This window comes from Lathyrus oleraceus, chromosome 3 (genome assembly GCF_024323335.1).
Source record: "Lathyrus oleraceus cultivar Zhongwan6 chromosome 3, CAAS_Psat_ZW6_1.0, whole genome shotgun sequence".
NCBI lineage: Eukaryota > Viridiplantae > Streptophyta > Magnoliopsida > Fabales > Fabaceae > Lathyrus > Lathyrus oleraceus.
In genome coordinates this window covers 82,532,194-82,541,381 of record NC_066581.1, presented here as the reverse complement: position 1 = coordinate 82,541,381, position 9,188 = coordinate 82,532,194, and the positions used below count along the sequence as shown (strand labels likewise).

The following is a 9,188-nucleotide window of genomic DNA, read 5'->3' as shown; positions in this document are numbered from 1 at the left end:
GCGACGGAAAATACCATCGGGGCCTCTTTTGAAAAGTAAAGGATCGTCCCAATAATAATGTTTTATGTCATGGAAGAATCGTTTCTTTTGTTGGTAAGATAAATTAGGTGGAACTATTCCGGCAGCTAAATAATTGACGAAATCAGCGTACCATGGTGTAACACATATAGCCAAGGTGGTCTCTACCTGTTTATCAGCTCTATTTTCTTCCAAAGTAGCTATAAGTTTATCGTATGAGAAATCATCGTTGATCGATGTTCTTTCCGGTTCCAGGTTTTCCAGTCTAGAGAGGTGATCTGCTACTACGTTTTCAGTTCCTTTCTTATCTTTGATTTCCAAGTCAAATTCTTGTAGCAACAAAATCCACCTTAGGAGTCTAGGTTTAGCGTCCTTTTTTGTTAAGAGGTACTTAATGGCGGCGTGATCAGTGTAGATGATTATTTTAGCTCCGACCAAGTAGAAACAAAATTTATCTAGTACAAATACTACTGCTAAAAGTTCTTTCTCGGTCGTGGCGTAATTCATTTGTGCTTCATCTAGAGTTCTACTCGCATAATATATGACGTGAAGTTTTTTATCTTTTCGTTGTCCTAAGACAGCACCTACAGCGTAGTCACTTGCGTCACACATTATTTCGAATGGTTCGTTCCAATTCAGGGTCTGCATTATGGGTGCGGAGATCAATGCTTGTTTAAGTGTTTGAAACGCTTCTAAGCATTTACTGTCGAATATGAATTCAGCATCTTTCATTAATAGTCCGGTTAAAGGTTTAGTTATTTTAGAGAAATCTTTAATGAATCGTCGGTAAAAGCCGGCATGTCCTAAAAAGCTTCGTACTTCTCTCACAGTTTTCGGAGGTTGAACGTTTTCGATTACTTCTATTTTGGCTTTGTCTACTTCGATTCCTCTATTTGATATGATGTGTCCTAAAACAATTCCTTCTTTTACCATAAAGTGACACTTTTCCCAATTAAGTACTAGGTTTACTTTTACACATCGTTCTAGAACTCTTTCTAGGTTTTCAAGACATTCTTCAAAGCTTTGTCCACATACAGAAAAATCATCCATAAAGACTTCCATGATGTTTTCGAGAAAATCGACGAATATTGCCATCATGCACCTTTGGAAGGTTGCAAGGGCATTGCACAAGCCAAACGGCATTCGTCGATAAGCGAAGGTACCAAAAGGACATGTGAACGTTGTTTTTTCTTGGTCATCAGGATGAATTGGTATTTGAAAGAAACCTGAGTAACTGTCTAGATAGCAGAAATGAAAATGCTTGGCTAATCGTTCTAACATCTGGTCTATGAATGGTAAAGGAAAATGATCTTTTCGGGTTGCTTTGTTTAGCTTTCTATAATCAATACACATTCTCCATCCCGATTCAATTCGTTTGGTTATAGTTTCTCCTTTTTCATTTTCGATCACTGTTACACCTCCTTTCTTTGGTACTACGTGTACAGGACTAACCCATTTGATATTGGATATAGGATATATAATACCTGCCTATAATAACTTCGTTACTTCCTTCTTCACTACCTCACTCAGGATCGGGTTTAGTCTCCTCTGATGTTCCCTAGAAGTTTTACAGTCTTCTTCTAGCATGATGTGGTGCATACAAATAGAAGGACTTATCCCTTTGAGATCGGTGATGTTGTATCCTAGTGCGGTTGGATACTTTCTTAAGATATGTAAGAGTTTTTCGGTTTCAAGTCTTCCTAGGTCTGCGTTTACTATTACGGGTCGTTCAAGTTCTAAGTCTAGGAATTCATATCTCAGATTTTTGGGAAGTGTTTTCAGGTCGAGGTTTGGTTTCTTAAGGCATTGCGTAGGATCTAATGTCATTGCTAAACATTGATTCGGTCTGTCTTCTATACGATAGTCGGGTAAATCGTCATTTTCTAATTCTGTTTCTTTTATGCATTCATCTATGATATCCATGAAGTAGCATGTGTCTTCTATTGCAGGTGCTTTCAAAAATTTGGAAAGAATGAACTCAATTTTCTCTTCTCCTACTTCGAAAGTGAGTCGTCCTCGTTTTACGTCTATGATAACACCGGCTGTTGCTAAGAAGGGTCTTCCTAGTATAATTGGTGTGACTTCATCTTCTCTTATGTCCATAATTATAAAATCGGTGGAAATGTAGAATTGACCTATGCGCACGGGAACGTTTTCGAGAATTCCTACAGGATATCTAACGGAATGATCTGCTAATTGCACAGACATTTTAGTTGGTCTTAATTCTTCCATTTCAAGTCTTTTGCATATGGACAAGGGCATAACACTGATACCGACTCCTAAATCGCATAAGGCTTTGTCTATGACAAATTTTCCTATATGACAGGGTATAGAGAAACTACCAGGGTCTTTAAGTTTAGGAGGCATATTCTGGATTATTGCGCTACACTCAACAGTGTGTGTAACAGTTTCGCTTTCTTCAAGTTTCCTTTTATTAGATAGATATTCTTTTAAGAATTTAGCGTATGAAGGCATCTGTGTAATAGCTTCTGTAAAAGGAATGGTGACATTTAATTGTTTCAGTAGGTCAACAAATTTTTTAAATTGGCCCGCGTCTTTGGTTTTAACTAGCCTATGAGGATAAGGGATAGGTGGTTTGTAAGGTGGCGGAGGTACATAAGGTTCTTTGTTTTCGACGGTTTCCTTATTACACTCTTCCGTTTCCTTAGGTTTACTTTCTTCCTCAGTTGACTTTTTAGAGTTTTGGTTCTCAATCCTTGGGTCAGATGGTCCTTCCAGTTCCGTTCCACTTCTTAATATAATTGCATGAGCGTGGGTTTTCGGATTAGGTTGGGGCTGTCCAGGAAAGGTACCAGTTGGGGCAGCAGTAGGCGCTTGTTGTTGAGCTACTTGTGAGATTTGTGTTTCCAGCATTTTGTTATGGGTAGCCAGGGCATCTACTTTACTTGCTAGATGTTTAATTTGTTCGCTAGTGTGTACATTCTGGTTTAAGAAATCTTTATTGGTTTGCTGTTGAGAAGCTATGAAGTTCTCCATCATGATTTCCAAATTGGACTTTCTAGGAACATTATTGTTTGGTATAGATGGGGTTGGCTTTTGATATCCAGGAGGTATAGTTGGGGTTTGACTGGGAGCCTGTCCTGGTGCGTATAAAGCATTGTTACTCTTATATGAAAAATTAGGATGGTTCTTCCAGTTTGAGTTATAGGTATGCGAGTAGGGGTTTCCTTGAGCATAGTTCACCTGCTCTGCTTGGATTCTTGTTAGGAGTTGACAATCTGTAGGAGTGTGACCTTGAATTCCGCAGACTTCGCAATTTTGAGTTACGGCAACCATGGTGGTTGGAGGTGATACATTTAAACTTTCAATTTTCTGGGCAAGAGCTTCCACTTTTGCATTAACATGATCAAGGCTACTTATCTCGTACATGCCAGTTTTTATTTGAGGTTTTTCCACCATTGTTCGTTCGCTTCCCCATTGATAATGGTTTTGGGCCATGCTCTCAATAAGTTGATAAGCATCAGCGTAAGGTTTGTTCATTAGTGCACCACCTGCGGCGGCATCTATGGTTAATCTTGTGTTGTACAAGAGACCATTATAAAAGGTGTGAATTACTAGCCAGTCTTCTAAACCATGGTGTGGGCAAAGTCTCATCATGTCTTTGTATCTTTCCCATGCTTCGAAGAGAGACTCATTATCTTTCTGTTTAAATCCATTTATCTGGGCAAGGAAAACTTTCTTCAATTCATTCCATGTGGTGACTGAATTGGAAGGAAGAGACTGAAGCTATCTTCTAGCGCTATCTCTTAACGAGAAAGGAAAGAGACGAAGTAGAATTGCCTCTGAAGTGACACCATTAGCTTTAACAGTATCAGCGTATTGGACAAATACGGATAAATAAAGGTTTGGATCCTCGGTAGGATTTCCAGAAAATTGGTTCTGTTGTACTGCCTGCAACAGTGAAGGTTTAAGTTCGAAGTTGTTTGCTTCGATTGCGGGTGGAGCAATACTCGAATGCGGCTCATCTTGTGATGGAGCTGCGTAATCTCGAAGGGCACGAGCTGGTTCTGCCATCTCGGGTATCGGTGAAGGAAGAAGATTTTTGAGATCAGGAATTTCGATCGGAGGAAGATTGTTTGCAGCACGATACTCCCGAATTCGTTGTAAGACACGGAGATATCGTTCAACGTCGTTGATTCGTAAGTAATACGGTTCGCCTTGTGAGCGAGTGTGTGGCATACAAATCAACGAATGACAAAAGGAAAAATAAAAATTGCCTTAGTCTCTACAGCGTAACAGAAGAGTTACGATATCGACTAAATAAAAGTCTCCGGCAACGGCGCCAAAAACTTGATCGCGACTTTATGAGTCTATTGGGGTATTGACTGCAAGTGCACAGTCTAATCGCGTAGTAATAAAAGATATCGATCCCACAGGGACTTATGAATCGATATACCGTTTTCTAAGGTCACTTCGTAAAGCTAAGGCGGATGATATTTTGTTGATTAGGGGGAATAGTAAAACTAAAATTAGATCTAAATTAAATATCAATTAAGCGGATATCGGTATGTAGTTCGTCGTAATGAGGGAATCAAATCTTCGTTGGTTTCTTGGTTTTTAAAATAAATCTTTTCAGTAGACACTATTGATTAAAAGCCTTTTCTCAAACTCTCGCTCTGTTGAATAGACTATGACTTTATATTAACGTAGCTGTCACTTATTAGTTAAGTCCAAAACCACTCTTTGAAAACAATAGAATCTATAGAAACTCTTTTTAAGAAAATACTAACCGTTTAAACACCCTCGTCTCAAACTCTCGCTCTGTTGACTTAGATTATATAATAAAACTTAAATGCTTAACTCTCGTCCTCACATTTAACCTTTAAAAATACTTTTTGAAAAAGATTAGAATTTAATTAACTCTAAAAATTGTTTTCGCCCTGATTTAGAATTAATGTCCAATTTACACTGTCCAGTTAAAAGCTCAAACTTTCGTTCTATTGATTTTAACTTCTTTATGTCTTTTACTTTCGTACAAAAACTTTGGTAATAAACCCTGTAAATTGAGACCATAAAAAGAGTGACTTTAATTTTAAATAAAATTTAACCAACTTAGTTTTGATTCCTTATTCCGCTTACTTTACATACCGATATCTAAATTAATTAGCCGGACATACTAAACAGGTCTAAACAATTATCATGCTTAAATAAAACCATATCAGGCAAACAATATAAATAAATAGCAGTGCATGGCATATATAAATTAAAACAATAAATTAAAGAACCTGAAAAATTAATAGGAATCTTGAACACTCCACCACAGACCGGTTGGATTTGTTCTTGCAATCTTCAATCGGACAGGAAAATTTAAAGCGAAGGAATAAAATACTATGATCTAACGTAAGGTTAGACCTAGTAAAAATTACACAATAGTTTCCGGTGTAGAAAGTATTGTGAGAAAATTAATTGAATGCTTGAGAGATTGACTGGCAAAGAAAAGAAAATAAAATTGCTAGGAAAGAAAAGTACTGGAAAAAAAATTAAAGAGGTAGTAAAATAAATGCAGTGCTGAAATCTGGAAAATTGAGAGCCTGAGAGTTGCAGGGTTGGATCCTATTTATATTACTCCCATTTGTAACCGTTTCCTCTTTTAAGTAGGTTACCTTCACGCTTCAACGAGTCAAACGGAAGAATAGGCTCAACGTGCCTCTGTTGCGCGTCAAAAGCCAAAAATATAGGAGTGGAGTGTGACGTTCGTCACACCATGTGTTACGCTCGTAACACAAGGTAGCAGGGCGTGACGCTCGTCACACCATGCGTGGCGCTCGTCACAGCTTCAACGCTTTAGGCAATTTTGGGTTGGGCTTTGTGGAATTGATTTTCATACTTTTTGCACCTCCTTTTCTTTGTTTTTCACGTATGCTTCAAATAGTGTTGTCTAAAATAAATAGAAGGAAAATACCAAGTAATATCGAATAAAATGAAATAAATCGAATCAAATAATAATATAATATAATTAAATCGAGTCCAAAAATGTGGTATAGTTTCATGTTATCAGTAGTGAAGAGTGGAGAGGCCCCAGGTTGGGGAAGAATGATAGACACTGCGACGAAAGAGGACAGGTCTGGGATTGGTTATCAGTCGGGCCAAGGTTCGTCTGGACAGAATAGAGGACGTCGTCAATCATTCACGTTCACCAGTGCTGGAATGCTAGATCCAGATCACGTCTGTGCGGTGGGTGAAGAGATCGACAGTGACTGCGAGCTTGACTCGTGGATAAAACTGTGCGTACCAAGGATGGAGATCCAGAACTGGAAGGCCGAAAAGATCATCACCGTCACTCTACGTGAAGAGTAATATTTCTGTTTTTAATTCTATTTGCATGAAAGCCATACGTTTTGCCTGAAACGTAATGGTTCATTGTAAGGGCCACATCATGTGTTTCATTTTGCAATATTTGCATCAACAATAAACGGAAGTTTTCACATTAAAAGCGGTGTTCCCTGTTTTTAATTTATTTTTGCAGTTTAATAAAAATAAAATAAAAAATGGCAATGGTTATTTTCATTTTTTCTTTCTTTCAATTTGTCTCGTTCCGGATCTAAAGCAATGCATGAATCAACATTCATGCAGATGCGATCATTCTCCGGATCTCATTGATAACAATCCTTTTACACCCTCATATGACTTCGATAATCCGATCTATCATGCCGAAGAAGAAGAAGAAGAAGATTATGAACTGCCAGAAGAATTAGCCAGGTTGTTGAAACAAGAGGAGAAGGTGATTCAACCGCACGAGGAGCAAGTTGAGGTTGTTAATCTGGGCACCGAGGAGGTCATAAAGGAAGTGAAAATCGGGGATGCTTTGGAGGTAAATGTCAAGAGCAGAATGGTAGCACTGTTGAAAGAGTATGTTGATATCTTCGCCTGGTCTTATCAAGATATGCTAGGGTTGGATACCAATATCGTTGTGCACAGGTTGCCATTGAGAGAAGACTGTCCTCCAGTGAAGCCGAAGTTGCGCAGAACTTGACCCGAGATGGCCATGAAAATCAAAGAGGAGGTGCAAAAGCAGTTGGATGCTGGTTTCCTAGCTGTCACTAATTATCCGCCTTGGGTCGCGAACATTGTGCCGGTGCCGAAGAAGGATGGAAAGGTGAGGATGTGTGTGGACTACCGGGATTTGAACATAGCTAGCCCGAAAGATGATTTCCCATTACCTCACATCGATGTGTTGGTAGATAATACAACTCAATTCTCGGTGTTTTCCTTCATGGATGGATTTTCTGGCTATAATCAAATTAAAATGTCGCCAGATGATATGGAGAAAACAACGTTCATCACACCATAGGGCACTTTTTGTTATAAGGTGATGCCATTCGGTCTCAAGAACGCCGGTGCCACGTATCAAAGAGCTATGGTGACTCTGTTTCATGATATGATTCATCATGAGATTGAATGATATGTTGATGACATGATAGCAAAGTCCCAAACAGAAGAGGGGCATCTGGTAGACTTGGCCAAGTTGTTTGATCGGTTGAGACAATTCAAATTGAGGTTGAATCCGAATAAGTGCACTTTCTGAGTGTGGTCCGGTGAATTGCTAGGGTTTATTGTGAGTGAAAGAGGAATTGAGGGTTATCCTGCTAAAGTGAAAGCGATACAAGAAATGCCTGAACCGAGAACAGAAAAGGAGGTTCGTGGTTTCTTAGGTAGATTGAACTACATTTCACGGTTCATATCTCATCTAACAGCCACGTGTGAACCCATATTCAAGTTGCTGAGAAAAGATCAAACGGTCAGGTGGAATGATGATTGCCAAGTGGCATTTGAAAAAATAAAAGAATATTTGCAGGAGCCTCCGATTCTGATGCCTTCTGTGGAGGGGCGACCGTTAATCCTGTACTTGACAGTCCTCGAGGGGTCTATGGGGTGTGTATTGGGGCAGCATGACGAGTCTGGTCGAAAAGAGCATGCAATTTACTACCTTAGCAAAAAGTTTACCGACTGTGAAACAAGATATTCACTGCTCGAGAAAACTTGCCGCGCTTTGGCATGGGCTGCTCGCCGACTAAGACAATATATGCTGGTTCATACCACTTTGTTAATTTCCAAGATGGATCCGATCAAGTATATCTTTGAGAAGCCAGCATTGACCGGACGGGTTGCGAGATGGCAAATGATTTTGACTGAGTACGATATCCAGTACACTTCTCAGAAAGCAATAAAGGGGAGTGTATTGTCTGATTACCTCGCCTAACAACCCATTGAGGATTATCAACCGATGAAATTTGAGTTCCCTGATGAGGACATCATGTTTCTCAAATCGAAAGATTGTGAGGAACCTATCCCGGAGGAGGGGCCTGACCCTGAGTCCGAATGGATTCTGATGTTTGATGGGGCCGTTAACGTGAATGGTAGTGGAGTTGGTTGTGTTTTGGGTACGCCGAAAGGATCCCACATTCCTTTTGCTGCCCGGTTAACGTTTGAATGCACCAACAATGTAGCTGAATACGAAGCTTGTATCTTGGGTGTCGAAGAGGCGATTGATTTGCAAATCAAGAACTTTGTTATCTATGGAGATTCAGCTTTGGTTGTGAACCAGGTTAACGGGAAATGGCTTACGCATCAATCTCACTTATTTCCGTACCGGGACTATACGAGGAGATTGTTGATGTTCTTCACCAAGGTGGAATTACACCATGTGGCGAGAGAAGAAAATCCTCTAGCAGATGCTTTGGCTACTCTGGCCGCCTTGATTAAAGTGCAGTGGTGGAATCAATTCCCTAGTGTTGAGGTGGGACGGTTGGATAGACCAGCTTATGTGTACGCTGTCGAAACAACGCCTGATGATGAAAAGCCGTGATATTATGATATCAAGCATTATCTGGAGACCCAAGAGTATCCTGAGGGAGCGTATAAGAAGGACCGAAAGACTTTGAGGAGGTTGACCATGGCGTTCTATCTGAATAAGGATGGGGTTTTGTATAAGAGGAACTTTGATTGGGTTTTGCTCAGGTGTGTCGATGACAAAGAAGCAAGCCAATTGATGAAAGAGGTGCACGAGGGGTCGTTTGGTACCCATGCCAGTGGGAATGCGATGGTGAGAAAGTTGTTAAGGGCTGGTTATTACTAGATGACAATGGAGGCCCAGTGTCTCAATTTCGTGCGGAAATGTCATAAATGCCAGATTTATGCTAACAAGGTGC

The 9,188-nt window shown here is 39.8% G+C and overlaps 1 pseudogene; it reads left to right on the top strand.

Moving 5' to 3' along the window:
• Positions 1-3,607: 3,607 nt before the first annotated feature.
• Positions 3,608-3,707, top strand: LOC127133403 (uncharacterized; annotated as a pseudogene).
• Positions 3,708-9,188: the final 5,481 nt, after the last annotated feature.